General features: G+C 39.0%; 2 long non-coding RNA genes and 2 pseudogenes across 11 annotated transcripts in view; 2 read left to right on the top strand and 2 right to left on the bottom strand.

Annotated features, from left to right (window-relative positions):
- Nucleotides 1-7,607, bottom strand: part of LOC121830178 (uncharacterized) — a 42,224-nt gene extending 34,617 nt beyond the window's left edge. For 4 of the 5 annotated variants that reach the window (XR_013052113.1, XR_013052111.1, XR_013052110.1 and 1 more), the window contains exon 1: nt 7,501-7,607. This is a non-coding gene — a long non-coding RNA (uncharacterized LOC121830178). The remainder of the gene's footprint in view (nt 1-7,500) is intronic. The other variant, XR_013052114.1, reaches the window with a different exon arrangement.
- Nucleotides 4,392-5,237, top strand: LOC102910300 (proteasome subunit beta type-5 pseudogene; annotated as a pseudogene).
- An 88-nt stretch (nt 7,608-7,695) lies between the features above and the next one.
- The window catches only part of LOC121830177 (uncharacterized), a 28,988-nt gene continuing 9,157 nt past the window's right edge, over nt 7,696-27,526 (top strand). For 4 of the 5 annotated variants that reach the window (XR_013052107.1, XR_013052105.1, XR_013052109.1 and 1 more), the window contains exons 1-4: nt 7,696-8,136; nt 21,429-21,612; nt 23,358-23,471; nt 27,272-27,346. This is a non-coding gene — a long non-coding RNA (uncharacterized LOC121830177). The remainder of the gene's footprint in view (nt 8,137-21,428; nt 21,613-23,357; nt 23,472-27,271; nt 27,347-27,526) is intronic. The other variant, XR_013052108.1, reaches the window with a different exon arrangement.
- LOC121830176 (non-histone chromosomal protein HMG-14 pseudogene) lies at nt 13,173-19,754 on the bottom strand (annotated as a pseudogene). The gene has a single exon (XR_013052103.1). The product of XR_013052103.1 is annotated as a non-histone chromosomal protein HMG-14 pseudogene (transcript).

The raw sequence follows: 27,526 nt of genomic DNA, 5'->3' as shown, positions 1-27,526 counted from the left end.
CTGATCAGAGAGTGCAGAGCCCTTCTGTGGTGCCCTCACTGGCAGGAGAACAGCTACTGCAGGCACTGGAAACCCTAGAGCCTTCCCTATGCTGTGCAAGCAGCTGATTCTATTCTCCATGTGATAAAGTCTACAGGGAGGCAGAGATACCATTAAGCCGAAGCTTTTACGAGCCTGGTTTTTCAATATTGGGGTAGAAGAGTATACACAGGAGAGAAACCCTCCTACACTAAACAAAAAGTGGTAAACCAGCTACCTAATTAGGTAGAAGAAGGACATACAGCATGCTTTCTCTTAGCTTCTACCTCCACTAATCACAAGCTTTGCAAGGATGCCATCCATAAGCCGCTAATAAAGGCTAACCACAAGCTCTCTGCTGAGTCATTGAGGAGCTGAATCATCCCAAACCCCCAAGTAAGAACAGATACAGGGCAGCCAAGGTTGTCTAGCATTCTCTAAGGTTTGTCTTGCCCAGAGTGCACTTTTCCAAAGTAGGCATAAGATATCTGGAGTAATCGTGACCTGGAGAGAGGCCTCATGGAATATGAGTCACAGTTTCAGGAGCATTCTAGTCTTAGTTGACCTTTTGACTAGAGCAATGTTTCCTCAAAGTGATGTATGGTGTTCAAGACAGTGAAATGCTGATGAAGGAGTTGTTTCGTCCACAGCTTATTGCTCAAATGCATTAAGGACAGTGTCTGTCAGTATCAAATTGACCGGGCCCCAAAAGCTCAAGTTGATTTGAAGAAAAAGTAAACACTAAAAAAATTCTTAAAATTGAAGCCTGTCAATATTAACATTGTTAATATAACTTAACAGTGTTTAAGTCCTAACCAAATACCCTTTGGAAGAGTTGGGTACTTCTAATCTGTTAAAACTGTGTTTCTTACAGGTGATAAGAGGTCAGTATTGCTAATTTAGTGTTCATGATGACTTAAAGAGTTTAATTACTGCAAGTAATGAGAATAAAATGTATGACCCTATCTTAGATGCGCTCTATTCAGAAAAGTTTGTAAAGAAGTGTTTGATAGGAAATACACAAACACCAAAGAAATAAGTGTACTACTAAACAGAATTTCAAATATTAAATGTCAAATATTAAACCCTATGTAGAGAATTAAGTGGAAAAGAGAAAGATGGAGACTGAGAGAAATGGGATTGCCTTGAAATGAGATGATCAGAAAAATCCTTGTAGATATGACAACTCTTATGCTGAGACCTGAATACCTAAAAGAAGCCAGTTACGTTTTTTTTTTTAATATAGAAATAAGTTAGGCATGGTGGTGTATGTGCACATTTAATTCCAGAACTCTAGAGGCAAAGGCAGGTGCTTCTCTGTGAGTTGGAAGCTAGCCTGGTCTACATAGCAATTTCCAGAATACAGCTAGTGCTACATAGAGAGACCCTGTCTCAAAAAATCAAAACAATAATAACAAAAATGATAGAGATGATTAGCAGAGGAATCCAGGCAGAGATAACAAACTCGAGGATGTTAAATCAAGGTAAAGTTTAATACTTCCCAGGAGCAGAAGGGATAACAGAGTGATAGAAATTAGAAATTAGGAAACAGGGAGATGAGAGTTTGGAAGTGCAGAAGGTTTTCAGAGCCACAGTAAGATTTTAATATATTAAATATAAACAGAATCCATGTAAAACTCCTAGTAGTCAAATTATATAATTTGGTAAGCATTTTTTAATGCTCTCTTTAATAGTTGTGTTAAGAATTAATTGTAAATGGGTGAGGAAGAAACAAGAAGAGCCAGGAGATGATGTGGAAGCATCCAATGAGAGACAGTTGATGGAATGATCCAAAGTGCAGCAGTGGAGGTGGTATACATGGATGGACACGGAAGCACCCAATGAGAGACAATTGACGGAATGATGAGAACTGCATCAGTGGAGGTGGTATGCATGGATGGAATCAAGATGCTGCCAGCCTGTTAGCTTGGTGTTTTGTGGGACTCCTAACAGTGAGAGCAGGTGTGTCTCTGATTCTTTTGCCTGCTCTTGGGACTCTTTTCCTCCTCTTAGGTTGCCTTGTCCAGTCTTAATATGAGAGATTTTTCATTCTATTATTGTATCTTGCTTTGTCATGTTTGGTTGTTGTCTTTTGGGGACCTGCTCTTTTCTGAAGAAAGGGAAAAAGAGGTAGATCTTGGGGAGAAGGGAGGTAGGGAAGAGCTGGGAAGATTGGGAGGGTATTGTATGAGAAAATTGTGGTTGGGGTGTATTGAGTGAGAAAAGAAGCTATTATCAAAAAAGAAGAAGAAAAGGAAGAAGAAGATGCTGTCTGCATGTACAAAGGATAAACAAAGGGGATTTCACAGTATATCCCAGCTGGTTTGGGCCATTAGGAGGACTCATATTGAAGAAAATAGAGCAGATAAAAGAAATCATGAGTTCCACTGGCAAAGTCCATAATATATTTGGAGCTATAACTCTGGAGTTCAGTAATAAAGTTAGAGCCAGAAATATAAATTTATGTATTGTTGTCAAACAGATGACTTTTAAAACCTGGATATATGATTAACCAGCAAGAGGAACTTGGAATTAAATAATCAAATCCTAGTTAGGACAATATGAAGGGCAAGTATACAAGAAAAAAAAAATGAAGAAAGTCCAGAAATCCTAAGTTCAAATGGGAAAGCAAATATGGCTTAAAAAGATTAATTTTCTCATGAGTTCAAGATTAATGTTCTAAATTTAGATGGCTTCATGGGTTTTATAAAGAACAGAGTGACCATAATGCTAGCGCTATAATTGTTTGCTAACAGTCACTATTGATATCTAATAATTTCTTCCATGGATATAGCAAATTTGTTTGTAGAATTGTATATGGGGATGATTTGTGCAATTTCCTTCAGCTAACAAATATATAAAATGAATTAATGTGCCGTTTTTAGACGTGAGTAAATTATTCGCTGCCGTAAGTTGCCTGGGACCTCTAATTGTCAAGCAGTGAAAGGAAACAAAGCAGTGGAGGTCATCTCCAGGATACACAGCCACAGCCCATATGCTGTGTTTGGTCCCCTTACACTTGATATTCTCAATTGTTTTTGGCAGCTGACATTACCTATTTCTAAATTAAGCAATAAAATGCTGAAATATGGCCACAGTTGCAGATGGGCAAGAACAACGAACTTAATAATAATTGTGCCTGTTGTTTATTTCTCTTATTATTATCATTGTACAACAGGACTTAGGGGACTTTTATTCATTTTAAATCATTTGTTGTTATAAACAATGGAACACCAGGCTGGCTGCCATCCACTGCAGGCACAGCTCGGAGCCTGATAAAGAGGAATGCAACGCCTTCACATAGCATCATTTCGTTTCGCGTTGAAACCAAATGGAATGGGGCTAACTACCTTTTGAAAAGAAAATGCCTCCCACCTGTATGCCGGAATCTGCATGTGACCTTGCTCTGCCACCCATCTCCAACCAACACAAACACAATTTCTGTTTACAAGTCTTCATCCTTCACTTTTCTCCTGCATGTCAAGAACGGGACTGGACTAGGCCAGTCTGCATAGATGAGACAGTTGTGTAGCTTGATCTGCTTAAGGGGCCCCCTGGCAGTAGGATCAGGACCCATCCCTGGTGCACAAGCTGGCTTTTTGTAGCCCACTACCTAAGGTGGGACACCTTGCACAGCCTTGAGGCAGGGGGAGGGGTTTGGACTTGCCTCTACTGAATGTACCAGGCTCTGCTGACTCCCCGTGGGATTCCTTATCTTTTTGGAGGAGGGAATGGGAGATGGGTTGGGGGGAGAAGGCTGGGGGGGGGGGCTGGAGGAGGGAAGAGAAGGAGATCTGTGATTGGTATGCAAAATGAATAAAAAAAAAATCCTAAAGGAAAAAAAAAAGAATCATTGCTAATCCATGCCTCTTTTCTCAATGCTCATCACAGTGGCCAGTAATTTGCAGGTTCTCAATAAATTTTTAAATAAAATGGTACCGTTAATTAGAATCCCTTTGATGGCTAAGCTCCTCTACATTTTCATGGAAAAGAAAAACCTATAATTAATTCATTGAGACTTTTTTTTTTTTTCCTGGAACTCGCTTTGGAGACCAGGCTGGCCTCGAACTCACAGAGGCCTGCCTCTGCCTCCCGAGTGCTGGGATTAAAGGCGTGCGCCACCACCGCCCGGCGAGACTATTTTAGCGTTTTTGTTGTGGTAGTTTGGTTTCGTTTGGTTTGGTTTGGTTTTTGTTTTGCTTTGTTTTGTTTTTTGTTTTTACAATCAATACATTTTGTAGGACCGTTGACACACAGAACCCCTAATTTGGAATAATAGCTTTCTCAAATACTTTGTTCAGGAGAAGTTGACAGGCTATGTGTCCAGTAAATAGTTAAGATGATTTAAAAACATCAAATAATATTTATTAGATATGGCGCTGGCCAGCGTTTTGGAGCAGTCAGTGCCGGTGAACCAGCATGGTTTTTTTGGACTCAGAAGTCAGAAAGATCCGCTGGAACTGGGTCTGGGGAGTCCTGGTGATGGGCTGAACCTTGCTGCACCAAACTAGGGTGTTCTAGAAGAGCCAAAAATCGAAATGTTTCATGGAACCACCACGCTGGCCTTCAAGTTGTGCCATGGAGTCGTTGCACCTGATTCCTGGGCCACAGCAGGTGCTTATACTGCCTCCCAGACAGTGAAGAAAGTAATAGAGATCCACCCTTACCTTCTGGGCACCATGGCTGGGGGTGCAACGGATTGTAACTTCTGGGAGCAGTTGTTGGCTCAGCAATGTAGAATCTTTGAGTTTCGAAATAAGGAATGCATCTCTATGGCAGCGGCCTCCAAACTTCGTGCTAACATGGTATAACAGCACAAAGGCATGGGACTGTCCACCGGCACCCTGATCTGTGGCTGGGATAAGTGAGGCCCTTGCCTCTACTGTGTAGACCGTGAAGGGAACAGCGTTTAGGGAACTGTCTTTTCTGTGGCTTCTGGCTCTATGAATGTTTATGGGGTCATGAATTGAGGCTACTTCTATAACCTAGAAATGGAGCAGGCATATAATCTGGCCCTCTGAATCATCTACCAAACCATCTACAGAAATGCCTACTCCCGAGATGCACTCAACCTCTACCACATGCGGGAGGATGACTGGATCCATGTCTCTAGAGACTATGTAGCTGATTTACACAGGTATAGTGCACCTGTCCCTGAAGGAAAGTGGATATGGCTGTTTGCACCTGTTTGGGTAGCTCTCATTGGTTATAATACATAATAGCACCACATTCCATAGTTAAGTCCACAATTATTTCAGTATCTTTTGTAAAGCTCTGAAACATGTGTGTGTGTGTGTATGTGTGTGTGTGTGTGTGTGTGTGTGTGTGTGTGTGTTAGCAGTTGATGAGCTCCTGACACATTTGTTTTATTCTCATGGATACTAAAATTACACTACTTCTCAACCTCAAATAAATTAAATATTTTATGTGTTAAACACATAATACATTAATTAAAATCACTGGAGCAATTCAAGTGAAAGAAAAATTAAGACATGCTAGAGTCATAGTTCCTTAGAATATACAGTATTGAAACTAAATATCAAAAGTAGAAAGATTGCTCTAGAATAACCGATAGGAGCAAAGCTCCAAAGTTGAGAATTACCACAATCTTCATGGACAATGATGAGAGAAATTCACTGAACAAAGAGATCAATGCCAAAAAGAAATGGAGTAGGGAAATGTTAAAGACAAGGGGAGGTCTGCTTTTGTAAAGTCAAAGTTATTATTTTTACATCAAAATTCAGGATTTCTTTTGAAACTGTAAAATGACAGAATTTTTTTGTATTTTTAAGCATGGAGAAAAAAATTAAAATGACATTAGTTACTTTTCTTATTCTAGTGATAAAATATAATTTGAAAGGTACAATCTTTCCATCATGGAGGGAAAGTTAGGCAGCATGATCTAGTCACATTCAATCCAGTCTTGGAAAGCAGGACTCGAGAAGCAGTCCTAGAGTAAAGCAGGACTCCAACCCCTGGAAAGTTACTGGCCACATATAGGGTGGTTCTTTCCTCCCGACTCAACCTAATTCAGAAAATCTCTCACATACACACCCAGAGGTCTGTCCTCTAGGTGATTCTGTATCCTGTCAAGTTGGCAATATTAACCATGATATCTTGCAAGAAAGGCCGTGCTGCTGACAGCAATGAGTCTGGTAAGAATGCTGTTACCATAAAATAAAAATTAGAAATGGCTGTGAAAATTAGAGCATGTTGGTTGATTAAACATGGATGAAGGAGAACATACCAAAGTCTTGGGTTTTCCAATTAGGAGATTGAGAGCGATAGCAATATTAAGGACAGACATAAGGATAAAGTGATGGGTCAAATGCCAGCTCTTTGGGGAAGGAACACAGGTGCTATGGACTGAGAGACTAAGATGCTATTAGGGAACTCAGAACTAAGAAGTCAGAGGTGTGAGACTGCAGTAAGAGCAGAAGCTTTTCGTCTTCCTGGACAATGGAAGCAACAATTTTTTTGCCTCACAGTTCACACGTCTACTGAGTAAAGCCTTGTTTGGAGACATTTAATACATAGAGTTAATATTTTGAACATATTTCTTATCCATATGTATCCCTCTGAACAAAAGAAAAATAATTTCCAAGTCTTAGAAATTTCTGATGTATTACTTTGTTCCTCTGTGACCAAATACTTGGCAGATAGAGCTTATTAAAGAAAAGACTTATTTAGCCGCATGGATTCAGGAGGATTTCAACATATCACAGCAGAAAGGCCAGAGCTCAGGGGTACAGAAGCATATGGTGAAAGAAGCAAGCAGCAGAGACTTCTTATATCATGGTCAACTATGAATTAGAGCAAACAGACAAGACTGTTTAAAAAGTATCCCTCTAATCCACAACCATAAAAGTAGCCCCAACTCTTATGTTCCCAAGAAGAGTTCATAAAAAACGACGGTAGAACAAGTAGTCAACATGTGTTTCTGACAGGCCAGTAAGTGAAAGAAAAGTATATCCCAGGCTCCATACACAGCAGTAATCGCTCACACCTAAGAAAGTCCTAAATTGCTACTAGCTGGCTGATGACCTATTGTTTGGACTTGTGTAGCAGACAAAGTTTGTTTTCCCAGTGTAAAAATGAGATCCAGATATGCAACCCTTTGTCATAATAATTGGGCATTCTTAAAACCTGGTATCTTCACTGAGCCAAGAAATTGAAAGTCATCTCCATGGCTGTGTCCCATAACAGGGAACAAATCAAGAAATCATATACATACGATGAATGAATTTGTGCTTCTGGAGAGCGCAAATCCCTCAGATCTCAGGCTAAAGCCTGCCCTGTAGGTGGAGGCTACCTCAAAAATCCCCCGCGAAATGGCCCACCTACAAAGAATAGAGAATAAAAAAACAGAAACAATGGCTGAGGGGTACTATTTGCCCCTGTAATATCTGCAAAGACCAAATTTGTCCCACTCTCAATCAGAATACCCTGTCCAAAAATGGGACTAGGTCACTGAACCGTTACCAGGAAGAAGTGCTTAAAGTCCAAGTTTCCCACATCCAAAAGGGCTGGAGGGCATGAAAATCTGGGCCTGCGTCTTTCCTTCAACTCCTATTACCTAAGAAGAGATCTGAGACTGTGTTTCCTCATGGAAGTAAGAACAGTGGGCATGTCACAATATCCAATAGAAACGGAATGCCAATACCTGAAGCAAAAAGAACACCCCTTGGCTTGATAGCAACAGAGGTGTATGCTGCGAGAAGAGGCTGGGAGCCTCCTCCATGGAGAGTCATCAGATTCTCAGTTGTCCAGCCAGTCTTGCATTCCTTTTGGTTCTGAGGAGAATGTCACTGCCAATGCCTTCATCAACGGCATGGAGGACATGGTTTCTGTGCCTATTCTCTGTTGGGAATTCTTGCTTCCAATGATCAGGCTTCAAACAAATGTGGAAGTTGCCTGTGAGCACAGTGTATCGCTTTTGACTCTATAAGGAAGCCAAGAGCTGGGTCTTTCATTCTTCCTTCTTATGGATACGATTTGGGAACTTTAGACTCTCTTCTTATTCCTAATTGGAGAAAACTGGAGATAGCAATGCTAAGATGATCAAGGAGAGCCGCCAGACCCACAGCCAGCTTTTGGAGTTCTTTTGAAAGTCCAGAGGTAACTGGGCGATAAATTTATCTTTCAGGATTACCTATCCCTCCCCACTGATTTAATGAGGTTTGTTTTGTGGGAGTCTTAATCTTCTCAAGAAAGCACTAGAATTCTCTGATGTTTGTTGACCTACAGCAGTGAGTTTACATAATTGAGCAGCTTGGTGAGGCTATTTCTTAGCCCTTACCTTACATTTGCCAAGAAATCTGTCTCTCAAATTATTCCCCTAATAGCTATTGCTCCAATCATGGTATTTAAACGGAAATATAACCCCAAGCATGTATGTTCTCAGGTTCATGATATATGTTGTTTGCAAACATTTGGCAGATTTCTAAGACCCTCTGCCTCTTCAAGCTGCTGCAAGTCTGAACCACAATTATAATATTCATCCAAGTCAGTTTAAAGGCCTGAGTCAGATGCTGTAATCTCTATATTTATCAGTATCAACTGAAAATTTGTCAAATTTCTGGTTTATTTGTTTCAAGGTTCATAAGGAGAAAGGGATGTGGACATGGATTGGGCATGGAGACCATGTTATCCATAAAAAGGGTAACCACCTCTCACCATATGTAATAGTCTAGAGGGAGAAAGCAGGGCTTCTTTATAGCCAGGTGTCCCTTCCACATGGTGTCTATCTATACAGGAGACTCTATTTAGTCATCAATGAGAATTTAACTCATATTAGAAACATAAATGATTCTGGTTCCTCAAGGTATAAAAGGTTTGAATACATGGAATTCCATTACATTTTCTGTTCCCCAGGCAAAACAGATCTAGTTGTAGCACAGTATTAAAATTTAAGTTACCACCCAAGGGACATGTTTTTCCATCCCCCATATTATATTGGGATCATATTGAATGGCAAAAGAAAACAACTCAACTCTTTATGATTTCTTTTGGATTCAACTAAGGGGATATCCAATGAAGAGAAAGCTTGAGTTCTTATCTATAAGTGGAGGAAAAGGCAATCAATGGGTTATACAGAGCTCATTACAGCATTCCTCCATCCTCTTGGTCTACCCTGCTATAACAGTTGGGTATAGGTACCTCCTGTGCATGGTCTAACTCCTAGGCATAGTCTAAACCCTTCTCAGCCTCATCTCAGAGGGTTCAGTATCAGGATTATATAGTGACCATGTCCTCTCACCTCTGTTGTAACCCTGCCTTTTATTTTTTCTTATCTTCCATATCTGGACTGTCTTCCAGGATATCAACAGTTCAATTCCAGGACTGGCTATAGACACATAGAGTTTCCTCTGAAAACTGTGATTCCCTTTTACAAGTGATATAGACCATGTGTTGGAGAGTCCTGTGGACCTGCCACTTATGTGCTATCTGGTTCTGATACTAGGTAAGATGCCAGAGATAGGAGACACCAGCCACAAAGGAATATACATTTCTACTTGGGCATTTGGCATGGGGAGGAGTTTCTGAAGTTTATACAGACTTTTCAAAAGATATAAAGAGAAGACAGAAAAAAGACTCCTCACATCCCATTCCCTTACAAGGGTGGGGGGTGGCTTTAAGAACTATCACCTAACAATAGCTTTCAAGTTATCTAGATAGCTTGACCAACAGATCCCATGTCCTCTTGCTTATGCTCCCCACTGTTCCTACCCCATTGTTTTACCCCTTAGAGAACCACAAAACTGTAATAAATTTCACAGGCACACCCACAGTGAACTACTTCTACCAGCTTGGTGACACCTCCCAAGATCTCCATAGCCTTCAATGTACTACCATTGGCTGAGAGTTAAGCCTTCAAATATGAGTTTGTGGAGAAAAACAGATTCAAACAGTAATATCAAATGACCATTATTTTCAGGCACAATTGCTCACCAGAAGCATTTATGACAACTGTCTATATAGGGAGAACTGTGCAAAGAGGTCAGTGAGCTGCAGAATATCCAGTGTTAACTGCAGCAACTCAGAAAATGCATGGCTCTTTTTCTCATCTATTAAATGGTAATGCACACTCTAGAAAAGTCATTCTAATTCTATCTAACTCCACTCTATTGAAGCAGTAGTACCATAATTTACCAAAGGGAGGGAAGGAGGGAGGGAGGGAGGGAGGGAGGGAGGGAGGGAGGGAGGGAGGGAGGGAGGGAAGGGTAAGAGAAGAGAAGGGAATGGAAGGGAAGGGAAGGGAAAAGAAAAAGAAAGATGGATGCTGGGTATAAAAAGAGGAGGGCACAGAGGAAAGAAAGTTGAGAGGCTCTTTGCTTGGAGAGCCACTTCGCCATCAGGGCAGGCCCCCTCCCTGGCATCACTTCAGACTTGTTCAGAAAGCATTTTCCGTGCCTGTGATGACTGTTTAAGGGAATTCAAGGGCCGCTTCATCTTGTAACAGCAGCAGTAGAGGAGATTCTAGTGGAAACGATGACAAAAGTCATATTTTACCATGTGAACATTTTTGTCTATATGTTTTTTTCTTTTTTCATTGAAAATATTTTTTCACACAATATATTATGATCATGGTATCCCCTCCCTCGTGCTGCCAAGATCCTTCCTCCCATGTCATCCTACAAACTCCATATCATCTTTCTCTAGATAGATAGATAGATAGATAGATAGATGATTGATAGATAGATAGATAGATAGATAGATAGATAGATAGATAGATGATATATATATAGAGAGAGAGGGAGAGGGAGAGGGGGAGAGAGAGAAAGATGGAAAAAACAACAGAATAAACATTTTTAAAATTCAAACAAAGGAAATTCATAAGAAACACTTACACACAAAAGCACAGATACAAGCTCACACAAAACTCACAAAAACACAAATTCAGGACTCATAACATACAAACAAAAGATTAGTGAGGTTAAAAAAAATACCCAAACAAAGCAATATGAGACAGGAAAAAAAATCTTCGAAACTACCACTGAGTTCATTTTGTGTTGGCCATCTGCTGCAGGGCATAGGGTGTGCCCTTAAGTGCGGTCTGTATACTCAGTGAGACTCAATTGGAGGAAATTGATTTTTCCTTTGCAAGTGGTTATCAATTGAAGATAGCTTCCTGGTTAGGGTGGGAGTTCATGTTCACATCTCCTTCTAAGCACTGGGACTCCACTGGGGTTGAATTAGTACAGGCCCTGTAATCACTGCCACGGTCTCTGTGAATTCATATGTACATTAGTCCTGTTCAGTCTGGAAGACAGTTTTCTTGGTGTCATCCATTCCCTCTAGCTCTTTCCATTTCTATTAAGAATTGTGCTGGAATTTTTTTTATTGGAAATAGATTTTTTTTCTTACAGTGTATTTTGATTATACTTTTCCCTACCCCAATGGCAGTGCTGAAATTTTGTTGAGGATTGTGTTGAATCTGTAGATTGCTTTTGGTAGAAAAGCCATTTTCATTATATTAATGCTATCAATCCATAAGCATGGGAGATCTTCCTGTCTTCTGATATCTTCTTCATTTTCTTTCTTCAGTGTATTAAAGTTTTTATTATACAAGTCCTTTACTTGCTTGGTTAGAGTTATCCAAACTTTTTTTGAGGCTATTGTGAAAGATCTCTCTGATTTCTTTCTCAATCTGCCATTTGTCTATAGGAAGGCTTCTGATCTTTGTTAATTTTATATGCTACCACCATGCTGAAAGTGTTTGTCAGTAGTAGAAGTTTCCTGAGGGAATTCTTAGAGTGACTAATTTACCCAGAGAGAAACGAGACATTTAAATAGTCTTACTTAAATACTCAGAACTACTGTAGAAAGGTAAACAATACCCACTTTTCCCATGTCATATTCTCGGTGCTTTGAAAATATAACTTATAAAACTTCACTGAATCCTCCAAAGAGCCCTTGAGATAAGTACTATATATTTTTAATAAATAAAGAAGCTGAGGGCTAAAAGTTAAGCAACTTGTTCAATTGTCTTTATTTAGTGCATGTTCAGAGCAAGACTTGAATGAAAATTTTGTTCTAAAAGTCCTTCCTTTGCAGTATTTATACACAAATTTAATGAAACATTACAGTAATATGATAAAAATGCTTGGATTTTGCCCTAACCCCACTCCCATCCCCGAGTACATAGCTTCTAAGTCTCTGGAATGGTAAAAGTGTCCTGTGTGTACTCATTACTGCCTAGTGTCTATGGACTTTTAAGTAGCTTAAAAATGGAGGATCCTAGCCAGAAAGACCTAAACATGAGGATTAGACTTTCAGACCTGTACCCTAATCTTGGGAGCAACTGAGGGAGTAACTATGTTAATCATTAGTAGACAAATATTTAATTAATCATGCCTGTTTGATGATAATTCTGTAATGTTCTCCAAACAACAAAGTTCTCAGTGATTCTGAGTTCATGAACATATTGAGATGTTAGGAGCATGGCATATAGAAAGTACAGCCTTGCCCCTAACTGCTTTGGTACACCTAAGGAATCTCTTATGCTGTATAATAATCTAATAAATGAAAGTAAAGTGTTGTCCTAAGTTTTGTGAGGTATTGTTTGAGTTATGGGACATGAGGAGGGACCATGGAAGGAGCTTTTGAGTTATGGGACATGAGGAGGGACCATGGAAGGAGCTTTTGTTTTATAACTACAGTTGGAAACTGGTATCTGGGTGAAGAGCAATCTTAAAGAATTGAGTTTTTTTTTTTTTGAATACTCTTTCACAACTGAGACTTTATTGGTTGAGTACACAGACATTTCAATTCTTAAAACATGGACCCAAACTCTAAGAGTCATACATTGTGTTCACGTACCCAAAAGAGCCACGTATTGTTTCTCTTTGAACTTATTCCAGTGATGTTCCATCCTAAACTTAGCAAGTTTTCCCTAAGACCTCACATAACGATCAAATGCTCACAATCCTTAATTCCACTGACTCACAATTTTATGCCACATACAGTACATATTCAAAATTTCAATCTTTCACAGCACATTATCACAATTGTTAGGAAAATGGACTGCCATGACCAGAGACAGTTCTGACAGGGCAAGGACCAAGGAGTGGTTTTTTTAGGATACAGTTCTACTAGAAACAAGAGACCAGAAATAACTGAAAATATTCCAGACACAAATGCACGACCAAGACTCCAAGTATGCTTTGTGTTGTAGGATATAAAACTAGCCCCCTCTACGGAATGTTATGGTGACCCCCGAGACAGTCACAGCCTCTCCTGATTCAGTATCCTGCTATTTTCTGGTTGTACCAAAAAATAAACAACCAGCAAGTGATTTAACCTCTTAAAAAAATCATTTACACTTAAAAAATGGGATGAGGCGGGACTTCCTCCCACCTTTTCAAAATGTTTCTAGAGCTACTAAAAAACTCGCATTTACAAAATAGTTGATAAAAATATTCCTCTGGATTGTACAAGAAGGGAGGCGGGGACACAGACACGATGGATGGTTAGTTGGACTTGGCTTCTTTCTCTTCGACTTCAGAGGCTGGACTCTGGTTCTTAGCCTCTCCATTTTCTGCAGGCACATCTGTGGTTTGCTGGTCAGCCACCTCCGCCTGTTTGCCCTTTGCTCCCCTCTTCCCTTTTGTTTGCACTTTTTTGTCTGATGGTTTATCCTTTCCCGCGGCCTTCTTCCGCTTCGCGTCCACCTTGGCAGGGGCGGGCTTGGCCGACAGCCTCGCCGAGCGCCGCTTGGGCTCTGCCTTCACCGCTCCGTCCACTCCCTTCCTCTTGGGCATCGTGGCGGCGCTGGGTGGGAGGCACATGCGAGGCCAAACCCGTCACGGAGCTACCAAGAATTGAGTTCTTAACCAGTAAGTTCTGTGTTATTCTAGACAATGCATATCAGAATTTAATTACTTTATAGTACACTTGATTGATGCCTGGAGAATGAGAGAATTGACAGATATTGTTAAAAAATTTATTCACTAATGTATGGTAAGTAAAATTAGTTGGATTACTTTTCTAAACTTCTTAAGAGATAGTAATTTAGCTGAGTTAACTTTGGCATCCAACTCCTTAGGGTCAAATATCTGTGACATTGCCTAGAACACCTACCTCAAAGAAAATAGGGGTAATAGTAATACCAGAAACTTAAGGCTGTCTTGGATGTTCAATATGTGATTAGAACTATTCACCTCTTTGTAGATGGTCTGTACACTTGCCAGTTACCAAACTAGACAACAAAATGAGCGTCTTGTATGCAATATTTTTCTGCTTCCATTAACCTTAGGATAGACAAATCAGTACCACCCCCCTTACTAATAGAAACACCAGGGCTCAGAGAAACCAAAGAACTGGTCCAAGATCACAACACAGTAAGCAGCAGAGACTGGGTTTTAATCAAAATTCAGTAAAACAAATGTCTCTATCTTTCTGACAAAACACATTTAAAATAATGCTGTATTCCAATATAATTCATGAAAATATCATAATAAAAAAGCCTTTGAGCTTTGAAAACTTAAGAGGTGGTGTGTTATCTCTCCTAGTCTAGTGCTGGTTTATGTTAGACAGGTGCTTTGGGTACAAACTGAAGCTCTGTCATATGGAGCACATAAATCCCAAAATCTCATCTACCTCCCCAGTGCATCAACCTTATAAATTCAAAAAAATCTCAGTAACGGAGGACAAGCCAGGTGGAAAAGGTGAATATGTTTAATAACTCAGCCTGGAGTCATGAAAATCTACTCACGTGTAATCTACTGACCCATCATCTAGTACTGAAAAGACTGCAAGATGGCCTGGGAAAGCTAACAAAAGAGACTGCTGCTTACCATGAATGTCAGAACTCTTAGATGACCTTTTTTAGAGTTAATTTACTTTGGAGAAACACAGAGAAAAAATTATAATGGCAAGGCTTCTATAATGAACACTTATCATGTAATCTGCCCAGTAGTACTATCGTCTAAAAAGTTATCATCAATATTACCCATAATATTACCAACTTAGCAAGCTACAATAATGGGCTTGGCAAGACAATAGTGGCACAAATGTTATAGAAGAAGACAATCATTCCAATTCAATTTAAGCACTGTTCCACAAAATTGAACCCTTACCTAGTGCTATTACTGGGGCTAAGAACCTGTAGCTAGATAGATCACAGACACACGAGGAGAACCTACTACTGTTAGTCTGATATATGGGCATAGTAGTAAATAGACTCCTAATGATTTATTGTGATACACATAGATGACTGCATTGCTCATCCTATATCAGAGTTGCTCCTTTTTGTAATAGATGGCAATTAACACAAAGACCCACAACATGTCAAGTGGCAGAGAATAAGAGACTGCATACAGACTGCTTATCCCTTAATGGAACATTTGTGTCATAATGCCTCCTCCTAAGGTTGAGGGACCATGGGGATCATCGTGGAAGAGTGGGCAAATGACTATAGAAGCCAAAGGCAGTGGATGGCTACAATATTACAATGTGTTCCAGATGCAGAGGGCCAATGGTACACATGTTCTTACAGTGAGTGTGTATGCATGGAACTCACACATGCTCAAAATAGACAAAATCCCAGCATGGAGTAAGGAGGTAGGACAATAGTGGCACAAATATTATAGAAGAAGACAATCACATTCCAATTCAATTTAAGGACTGTTCCACGAAATTGAACCCTTACCTAGTGCTATTACTGGGGCTAAGAACCTGTAGCTAGATAGATCATAGACACAAGAGGAGAACCTACTACTGTAAGTCCCTCCCCTAGTTAAGGAGCTGTTGGCAACTGATAACTTCTAGGAGAAGGAGAGTCAATTTTCTTTAAGACTGTGGCCTGTCAGGACAACTATACTCCAGTGGATGGTAGCACACCCAAGAATTATGGAAAGCACATTTCAGAACTGATGGATTTAATAAATAAATAAATAAATAAATAATAAATAAGGACACAAAGTTGTTTGAATAAGGAAGGAGAGTGGATTTAGGGAAAGTTGATAGATGAATAGGATCAGAATACATTGTATAAAATTCTCAAAGAATTAATAAAAACTTATTTCAAAATACTCTCTCCCCTCCCTGATAAAGGGGATTGGATATCAATCTCTATCCAACAATAGCTTTTTGTTGTTTTTGTTGTTGTTTTGTTTTTTGTTTGTTTGTTTATTTGTTTTATCATTTAAGCTTCAAACTGTCAGGAGCCAATGGAATGGGTCACTTTTCAGAGAAAGGGAGACAGAGAACAAAGAAAAGAGGATGAAGAAGAAACAAGCACTCATCAGTGATCAAGTTCTTCCTATAGGTCAGACCAGTTAATATTCAACCTCATACTATACGGTTTGGATGCTCAATGTGTTCCATAAGCTCATGGTTTTGAACACTTGGTCCCCAGATATTGGTGCTGTTTTTGAAAGTTGGAGACCTTTTAGGAGGCAGGGCCTCATTGAAGGACTGTGACAATAGGAGAAGGCCTTGTTTGCTTTCTGACTCCCAGCTGCAGACAAAATGTGAAATGTAACAGGAATTGCTAAATGGTCTTATTAATTAAAAAAAAAAAAAAACAGAGCCAGATATTGTGGTGAACGCTGAAAGATCAGAGAAGCAGAACAAGCCACAGCCAACCTCATCTCGCCAGCTCCTCAGCTGACCCTGTTTCCAAGAATCCTCAGACTGAAAGCCTCTGAGTCCTCACCCCTGAGGGTCTCAGTTGAACTGCTGCTTAGTTCCTGTCTCCTCACACCTTAAATACTGTTCTCCATCCAGCCATGTCACTTCCTGGGATTAAAGGTGTGTGTGTTTTCCAAGCAAAGGCATGAGATCTCAAGTCCTGGGATTCAAGGTGTGTGCCACTACACCTGGCTCTGTTCTCAGTGTGGCCTTGAATGCACATAGATCCAGATGGATATCTCTGCCTCCTGAGTGATAGGATTTAGGGTGTGTGTGCCACCACTGCCCGACCTCTATGTCTAATCTAGTGGCTGGCTCTGTCCTCTGATCCCCAAGCAAGTTTATTAGGGTACACGGTACATTACCACAGTGAATGGCTTCCTGATGCTCGATGTTTCATACATGGGCTGTATCCTCAAACTGTGACCCAAATAAATGCTTAATTCCTTAAGTTTTTTTTCTTTTTTCTTTTCTTTTCTTTCAAGTATTTGGTCTCAGCAATGAGGAAAGTAACTAGAGCAAATATTCAGGGCTTAGCTCTAAGCTAATTTAGACTGAATGCATACTGTCAGTCAGGGCCTGTTTCTGTATTATTAGCTCTGTCTGGAACCTACTTGAAATCTTTGTTTACTCAGTTACATTCTTTGATCAATCTCCTTTTATCTTTTAGTTTGAATTGGGTTTCTCTTATTTCTAGTCAATACTATCTGATAAAACTCATTATTGATATAACAAATACTCATTGGGCACTCACAATGAATGGCATTATTTTCTATGCCCTGAGGACAGTTACGGTACTATCCAAAACAGAGTAACTTCTTATGTGGAATTTACAGAAAAGTAAGGCTTTTGTGAAATCAGTTATAAATCCAGTTTATTCTATGTGAAATAATGTTAGCCTAGTATCAATATTTGAGATTCTTTAGGAAGAATTTAGTGTTCAAAAACTGAATGAATTAACTTATTTTGTAACTCTTATTTAATGAATCTCAAGAAACACAAATTTGGTTAGGTTACACAGAATTAGAGCTATCTATGTATTAGTTGAAAGAGAATACGACATCTACATTACATAAAAGTATGAATACATACACATATATATTCTCTGAATGATTAAAAACAAAACATAATTTTCTAGAACATTGGCAATAGGATATTATATTACTTTTAGTAAGTAGCATTTCTGCAGTTATAATTGCTACAACCATATAATAGTGCCAAGGAATGAAAGTTTCAACATTTTTAATTAGCAATTTTTTAAAACTATATAGCATTGAACTATTCTTAAGAAGTATGATGAAAGTGTTTAGGAGTGAAGAAGTATATGAAAAATAATTAGGGCTTTTACAGCCACAAGCTTTCCTTTTGTTCTTAAATATGCATTTAATAACTACCTTTTTGTGTGCAAATATGAAAAATAGCCCTGGTGATACAGAGATGCAAAAACTTTCAAGTGAGCAGCTGAAGGATACAAGAATTCAATTAAAGATTAAGTAATGCCTTGCCACATGTAAAATTGATTTAAATACCATGTTTTGGAATGTTAATAATTTTTTCTTTTTCCTAGAAACTCTAAGTGCCTCTTTTTTTGTAAAGATACAAAGCTTCAGAGGTTTGAAAATGAAAAATATTTCTAGACCATCAAAATATCCAAATCTCAATGAATCCTAAATTTACAGTCCATCTCTAACATAATGGCAGACCAGGAGTTTTACCTTCTTTTCTATCAGACATAAAGGCTGACTTCCTAAGATTTTATTTTTGTGCCAGGAGATCCACATGTTAAGTATTTCTCTCTGTTATGCTGGATCATCTTGTCTTAAATTGTCATTAAATCCCACTTGTCACCATCAATGTCAGATGCAGTTATACCAGCTGCTCCTGCCTCAGATAAAAATTCCCTGGCTTCAGAGTTTAGATGTTGAACATAATATAATTTCTGTACTTTTATCAACATCTGTCAATTTGATCAATAATAAAGATTCTCCACTGGATCTAAATAACAATATCCTTTCATAAGTACGAAGTGGTACTTATGCTAACTCCATAATAGTGGTCAGTGACTCTCTCCCAATCCCTGACAGGTCTCTCTTCCACATCTCATAGGCAAAAGCTTAAATTCTCTAGCTCCATGATGGATCCACAACTCCTTGTAACTACACATCATTACTTCAGGAATTAAATGACCTGCTTTTTCTCTAAAACTCCATATAGTAATTCCACTTGCAACTCATTGGCAAAAACTTTGCCTCATGTCTAAGCCATGGTAATAATAAATGAGAGTATGCATAGATTTTCATATCGTGGACAATATGCCCAACTAAAAATAGAAGTTGTTATTAAGAAGAATGTATGTCTGTTGCAAAGAGAAGTTTCCCTGATGAGAAGTGAAGACTACACTTATCGGTGGATGTAAGGACAAATATTTAAAGATCATTATTAGAGATTATTCTGGAACACTACAGAAAACCACAAAAAGAAAAATCAAAATATAGAGGTGTGGAGCCCAATGGGTACATCTACAAAACACTCCCATACCCAAGGCTCAAAACATTGCAAAGAGGGCATGGAAAGATTGTAAGAGCCAGAGCTCAGGGACTTTGTTGTGATATTGTGTCTCCTGGCAATATCAGAAGCTATAACCATAAAGTCTCACCAACATGTCTGCCCAAATATCAACTGAACAAAGATGACATCAACAATATGCCAAAATGCACAGGGAAAAGCATGAGGCCTCAACCCTACACACAGAAGTACAGGCAAATGAGTAAAAGGGTGAGCCAGAGAGGTGGCCCTCCCCAGGGAAGAGCAGAGCAGTTAATTGTCCAGTGCTAAAAGGTCAGCCCTGAAAAGATACATAAAAGTAACATTATATGGGTTCAACAGGCTATATTTGGAATATATATATGTATGTATATATATGTCTACACACACACACACACACACACACACACACACACACACACACACACACACAAACAGTTGATGAAAACAGAAACCCTGAATTTGAAAGAGAATGGGAGGGGTTTATAGAAGATTTTTGAGGAAAGGGAAAGGATAACTGTTGAAATTAAATGAAAATCTCCCTTTTATTATTTTTTGGTACAAAAATAAAACAAACAAATAAGGAATATAACAATAATAATCAAAGAAAAAGAAGCAGGGAGTCATGGGAAATGTTGATGAGAGGGTACCAGGGAGGGGCTGCAGGGAGGCGAGGCATAGGGATAATGAGGTAATTCTATTTCAAGCCAAAACATACAAAAATTTTTATTTGAAATTTAAATGTGAATAGAAATAGGGTATAGCTAGAACATCTGATATACATAAAACTTTAGGCCTTGGGGGAAAAACACATCAACAAATATATGTACTGAAGAAAGAGCAGATGTTACTTCGTTTTTATTGACAGAATTTTATTTTGGTTATAGGGCAAGTTCTGCAATGGGACCTGGTTAGGACACAGTATTCCCATGTTATGCGCTAATTTTTGGTACTCTGCTCTAATGTATGCACTGGAATTCTAATTCTAAGTTTTAAATATTACTGTACATGGAGCATCTGAGAAATAATTTAATCATGAAGGAAACTAGTGTTATAATTAAAGAGACCTAGGAGGCTTCGTGCCTCTCATCATGCCAAGTTACCTATATGAGGAGTTGCTGCTGTACAAATCAAAAGCAAGCATCTGAAGACACTCCAATAGTTTTGTACTACAGCCACAGACTTTCAGACTTTGTTTTTAAGGATTAAATTTATGTTGTCTGTAAGCTATCTATAATACTTGAGTCTAGGGGCCCAAACTCACTGCAACAACTATATATTAGAGAAAACTATTCCGTGTGAAATAGAAAGAATGGGAAACAAAGAGAAAAGAAGGACTTTCTCTTTTATCCTTGAACAATTTAGTGTGCATTGTTTTTTCTTAGCCATCCAAAAGACCCAGAAAATGAAAATATGTTAGGGTTACTAAAGCAGAGTGGAAGGAAGTTGATATTTTAATACTTGGATTGTGACTGTTTTTGTGCCTCCTAGATAACATCCAACCACGTGGGTAGGAAGATGGTAAAGCAGTGGGTGAGTTACGGTAGCCCACTCTGTATGAGCAGTGAAATCAATATTTAAATTGTGTACTCTACATCAACAAGGTGAGGAGATACACACCTCACCCATCACTTTCCACCAAGCACTTTGTCCTGTAAAAAGCACCAGTGTTTGGACCTGTGGGAGACGTGGTACCCAGCCCACTCAAATGACTTCTCACTTGGTGGCTTCCCTTGGAGAACCTAGAGAGCGAAACGTGTAATTTTATTTTCATTCCTAGCTGTCCTAGGATGTGACAGCCTTGTACAGTTCTAGGAGAAAGTCTCTAAACAGAGCTTCCCTACCTGAATATTAAGGTAAGCCCTTAGGAGAAAAATAACTTTGGGTTTTCTACAATCTACATTTTCTGAACATTAATATGAGATCTGTGGGCATCATCTCAAAGCCACTCATTAAGAATGCCTAGGAATAAAAAAAATTTAATCTTCCTGACAATATTTAAAAAAAATATACCAATACTTCATTTATCTTCTTGTAATTGTTACTACATAAAATAATAAATAAATAGATAGATAGATAGAGATAGATAGAGCAGTATTTAAGTTTCTCTTAATTACATTTTCTGTAGTTTGCAGAAAATTCTTTATTAAATGAAAAGGCAGGTGTCTTGAAAGCTTCCCTGACATGATTTTTAAGTCAAAGTCCACTCAAATCATTGTGTTCTGTTCCAGTGACTGCTTCCTCATATCACCATGCCAACCCTGGCTTTCTTCAGTTTCTTCTGCTTCCTCATACTGCACCTGTACTATAAGCATCCTCAGTGCAGTTTGCAGCAGCCTGAGCTGCTGGCCTGGCATCTGGAGCCCTCACATTGAGAAGGCTGTTGCTTCAATGGTAATCTAAACAGGAAGAAAGGTACATTCTTCCTTCTGAAACGTGCCACGTACTGCTCTATTCCTTTTTGTATGGACTGGGTTCCATGGCAACCAAGCAGAAAAATCATCCTTTCCTTCTCATCATTCCATAGTGTCTGCTGGCACTATTGTGGTGATATTTTATTTGTGCTGAAATGCAATATTTTATTTGTATGTTAATAAAGTTTGCCTGGAGATCAGAGGACATAGCCAGCCATAAACAGAAGTCAGGTGGTGGTGGCACATGCCCTTAATCTGATCACATGGCAGGCAGAGTCTCTGTGTGTTCAAGTACACAGCCAAGCATGGTGACACATACTTTTAATCCCAGTACCAACCATAGAGACCTGGAGTTCTGTATAGACAGGCAGGAATGAGGAAGTGAGGTGGCTAGGTTAAGAGCCAATGAGAAGGCAGAACAGCAAGCCAATAAAGATGCAGGTTAGACAAAAAGAGGCTCTCTTGGGAAGCTACAGCAACATGGTGAGCTAAGGTTAGTTGGTGGCTATCATTCTGATTTCTACGGCTTTCACCCCTGTATTTGGCTCAGTGTTTCTTATTTAATAAGATTGTTTAGAAATTTGTCTACATACTATAGAATTCATACACATACACACACATTATGGGGGGATAAGACATGCAGATACATTTATCTTTACCACTGTGTTGAAATCTTTATCTTTACATGTCTCATTTCAAGGTGACATGGGTTTTGTAGTATCATATCCACATCACAAGGAGTAACTTGTCTAAGTTCAAGCAAATATATATTTTTTGGTAATTAAAAAAGAATTAAATATAATATATTTCCTAAATCCTTTGTTTTCTATTTTAATTTCCTTCACTGGATAGCATACTGATTCCATTTCTGGCTAAATTATACTTAAGGGGGAGAAATACAGAAACAGGTAAAGCTCAGTGACTTATAAAGCAACAAGTAGGTGTCAAATGAATAGCAAAGAAACCCTAGGAACTCAGAGGAAAATGAGTATCAGAGAAAATATTGTGTTAATATTTGACTATCACTAATAAGATGAGTCATAATTACTTTCTTAAAAACCACTGCTGTAGCGGCTCATGATTCTTTTTGAGTAGCTCTGTGACAGTAACAGCAGTCAAAGAGTACCCAGTGCTTGTAGACCACCTGAGGCTGATTTGCAAGAAAGAACACAGGTTGTAGCAACTCAAAGGAGAAGTAAAGCTGTTGGGACAGGGAATGGCTTTAGAGACAGTCTTCCTCAATGATCTTTTGCCTGTTGCTGATCAAGTCCTATTTATCCCAACAAGGAATGTGTTACACCTTAATAAGGAGCAGTGGAGTTTGTGGGATACACTTTATAGGAAGAGATACACTTCTTAGTTGTAGCAAAGTAGAACTAGTATTCTCAAGCGATCATGTATCCTAACATGAGGATCCAAAGAAATGAGACCAGATTAAATTTCTCTTCACTCAATGAACAGTCAGTGACTTTTTATGTGGAACACTGTGCTAGGATCTGGGCATCTATATATAACTGACACACTGTTTTCTTGAAACAAAAGGAATGAAATGGGAGTGGAGAGGAAGTAAACGTGAAAGGAAGGAGGAAAGGAAGGTAGGGGGAGAAGAAGGAAAGAGGGAAAGAAGGAAAGAGGGCTGAAGGGAGGGAGGGTTAAGGGAGGGAGAGGAATGTGTGGTCAGTTCTATTCAGACTTGTATTATGATGCAGCGACATTATTAAATTCATCCATTTCTTTATTCAACAGATTCTTCAAAGTCAAGGCTGGAGGTACTATCTTGAGAGAGAAGTAAGATGTCTGTCCTAAAGGAGTGTACAGTCCAGAAGAGGCAGGAAAGTTTTAAGAATATTCTTGTGAATGGTATGACTCACATACTTTTTTTTATTTTTCTCTTAAGCAGGCTACAAGATTGGGCTTCAGTTTCCAAATACAGGCCTCACCTCATTTTCCAAGTTGTTCAAACTAGCATGAGATAAATAATTCCCTTTTTTCACTTGTGACCTGTCCTATATATTTGAACAGAACTTTTCCTGTTTTGCACTCTTTTCCACCAGTGGATTTAATGTTGAGAAAGTAAATTATATGCTAGCAATGGTGAATTCAATATTCTAAAATAAATGTATTATCAACATGCAGAAAATCAGAGGGAACAAACATGAAAGGCAGACTTTAGCTGATTGCAACTTGTCTTTAAAGCCTTTGCTATAACATATTGTACCAAACCCTTGCATCATGACATCCATAAATAGACTACCTGCCAATATCTAGATGGAGATTTACTCTAGACCAGTGGTTCTCAACCTTGCTAATGCTGTGACCCTTTAATGAAGCTCCTTATGGTACGATGACCACCAACCATAAAATCATTTTCATTGCTACTTCATAACTGTAACTTTACTACTGTTATGAATTGTAATGTAAATATCTGCATTTTCCACTGGTCTTAAGTGACCTTGTGAAAGGATCACTTGACTCCCAAAGTGGTCTTGACCCACTTGTTGAGAACAACTGCTCTAAATCCTCCCTAAAATATAATCATTTATTGTGACATGTGGTAGCTGTGCCCGAGCACAGTGCAGGAATCCAGGATTATACACAGAAAATTCCTGAAAGGTTTGCTACCAAACACACTGAAGATTCATAATATTCATATAAAACCAAATTTCCTGCCTTCAAAAATGCAATTTCTGAGATTCTTGAAGTTATTTTATGCAGATTAAACAATTACTTTTTTTCCCACAAAAGGCTACCTAAACTTCACCAATGTAATACATGCCTGGGACATTGATAAGACATCACGTAGCATTATGAATGCAAAGCCCATGTGTGGTTTCCTTATGTCACTTTCAACTGTCTTTGCTGAAGGCAAAGTAATCACTGAAATTCTAAAAGAGGATATGAGCAATCCAGTTATGTAGTCAAGATTCTTACGTTGAAATCATTTCTAACTCTTAAGAGATAAACTGGTCTGTTTTTGTTTTTAATGTTTTCTCTGACTATCTTGTCAAGGACAGAAAACTCAAGTCATGGTTCTGCCATATGAAATGTTATTCCATAAGTTACTGAATCTCTAGGTCTCAGGGACATGACCTATAAATCCTGATTCAAGCTTTAATTCTCATTTTTTTACCCCTTCACCACTAGTTTATTTGAAGCAGGGCAATCATCTCATCAAATGAGCAAAGATAGTAAAGGACACAGTCTGAATAAAGGAAAAAAGATACCCATAGCACAGCCTGGAAGTTGACGACTTTGTGTTGCCAGGGGAGAGGTAAAAATTTATGTCCATCCAAATGGATAGTAGTGCTGATAACTAAACTTAAAGAATAGCAGGAGTGAGAAGTATAAATATCTAAATGTCTTGACATTGGGGATTAGTAGGTAGGAGACCTTAGTGGATCCTGATATTCAAACATTGCTAGCCTTTGACCGTCTGTTTCACATCTCTTGCCTAATGTGGGAAGACATTAAAATGAGATAGTCAGCATCAAGAGGATACCCAGAAAAACCAAGGCAAGGAACATAGAGACTTACATTTTAATGGTGAAGATTTGGTATGTTGTTATCCTTTATTTAGATTGCTTGGAGACTCCTGATAGACAACAAATGGCCATGAAAGCAGTAGCTAGCTCTGTGTAACCTTTACTATTTGTTTAACAAATAAGTATTAAATGACTTTTATGTTCATGGAACTGAATTAGAGTCTTCTCCAAAACATGAAATAGATTGTTTTGCCCACATAAAGACTCTTAGAATCTAATGAAGGAAAGATCAGTTATACTCAAAAGATTCCAGATTAAGTGAGTATAAAAAATGAAACCAAAATGCTGGAGGAATTCAAAGGGAACAAAGACTGAACTACACTTGCAATGCTAATAGGAAGCCTCCTGGTGGCAAAGTCCCCAGGGAGACTCATCCACAGATAAGTATAGCTAGCACTCCTCATCACTGAAATCACTTTACAACAAATGGAGACCATCAGAGAAAACCACTACATGGGCACAATGCAGAAATCAACTGATTGTGGGGAGCCAAAACCCAGTGGACACATCTGTGTCATAGCTCCTGTTTTAGTGGATCCAGAAGAAAGAGAGGGCAGAATGAGTATAAGAGCCAGAATGCCAGAAAGTCTGTTGTGAAATCGTCTCTCCTAGCAATGGCTACAAAAGTGTAACTGGAACAATGGAAATACCAAGGAGCATACAAATGTGGGTCCTGTTCCTAGACAAAGAACTACAGGCAGCTGATGACTGCTGGGAGGGAGAGGATTAGCCTCTCCCTTGGATGAGTCCCCTTATTGAATATCCAATTTGGAGTGGTCATCCCCGAACCCATACACACACAAGTATCAAAAACAAACTCAGCAGGTTGTATTTATATATGTGTGCATACACTACATAGATATAGGTAGGTAGGTAGGTAGGTAGGTAGGTAGGTAGGTAGGTAGGTAGATAAATAGATAGATAGATAGATAGGTAGATAGACAGATATATGTGTTATTATTATTATTATTATTTTATTATTATTATTATGGAGGTTATCAACTTAAAACTGGGGTTAGAATATAGGCGGTGTTGGAAACAGGGTAACTAAGAGGACTCAGAGAGAGAAAAGTGGGGGAGTGATGTAATTCTGTTACAATTAAAAACATATTTAAAAAGCAATTTTTAAAAATGGGTGAGATTTCAGCAGATAAAGAAAAGGATGAATCACAAAGAAAGTACAGTGCTACCGAATCAATAAACTTTTTTTTTTTTTTTGCAAAAGGACAGAGTTAGCAAAACTCTGCAGTGAATAATTGGCAGGTGAGACTAAAAAGAGGGTACTTAACAACCTGGTGAAAATAAAAGGTCTGATTCTGATAAAGAAAATGAAGAGCTTAGCATAGATCTAAACGTGAGCCAGCGCACATCATTTCCTTAATTCCACTATAATTGGAACATCTTCAGAGAGTTTTTATTAAATGCAAAACATGGAACAGATATCACACAAGACTTTTAGAGAAATTAAGCATTTGGGGTACAGCAAAACCTCATTGCTTGCACTAAATAGATTCATATCCAAACTTGGTTGCTGTCAGTACCCCCAAAGGAAGAATGCCGGAATGTTTCCAAGACCGTGTTGTATAATGGCTGCCCTCATACAGTGGTTTGTAGTGGGTAGCCATTCCAGCTTAGATCTGGAAGTTCCAACCCCCATTGAGACTCTGGCAACTGTCACACCTACGAGGCAGGGCCAGGGGAGGCGCCTGGAGACCCAAGAGCTGGATGGGCCAGCGCTCTCTCTGTGCGCTCTCTCTGTGCCAGGACGCTGAACATTGGAGGTGAACTGAGCAGAGCTCCAGAGAACACCGCTGGACTGTGATACACCTTTCCCAGACCCTGCGACCTACCTTTCACTTAATTTGTGAGTTACACCATTAAATAAATATCCTTTTAACCACGTGGAGTGGCCAAAATAATTTCACCAATAGTGGTGCTGAGGATCTGAGTGTTCAACACACAGGCTCACAGTTGCCCCCTTACTTCTGGTGTTTTCATGCACAAATTTGAGCACCTTGAATATCTGGCATTAACTTCTTCACTGCCAAGTTCTCATATTGTAACAAAAATCAGTTACAGTGAGATGAATTTGTTTCAAAGATGCATTTATGATTTTAGGAGGCGGGGCAGGCAGTGAATTCCAGACCAGTATGTACCCTACCTCAAAGAGAAGAAAGAGGAAGAAAGAGAAATGTGAGTGAGAACACTGAGTTCAAAATAACTGAGGTGGATATAATAGAAAAAAAGAAAGTGTGTGTGTGTGTGTGTGTGTGTGTGAGAGAGAGAGAGAGAGAGAGAGAGAGAGAGAGAGACAGAGAGACAGAGACAGAGACAGAGACAGACAGAGAGAAAGAGAGAGAGACAGAGAGAGAG

Source organism: Peromyscus maniculatus, chromosome 6, assembly GCF_049852395.1.
Source record: "Peromyscus maniculatus bairdii isolate BWxNUB_F1_BW_parent chromosome 6, HU_Pman_BW_mat_3.1, whole genome shotgun sequence".
Classification (NCBI taxonomy): domain Eukaryota; kingdom Metazoa; phylum Chordata; class Mammalia; order Rodentia; family Cricetidae; genus Peromyscus; species Peromyscus maniculatus.
This window is presented reverse-complemented; position numbering and strand designations above follow the sequence as displayed.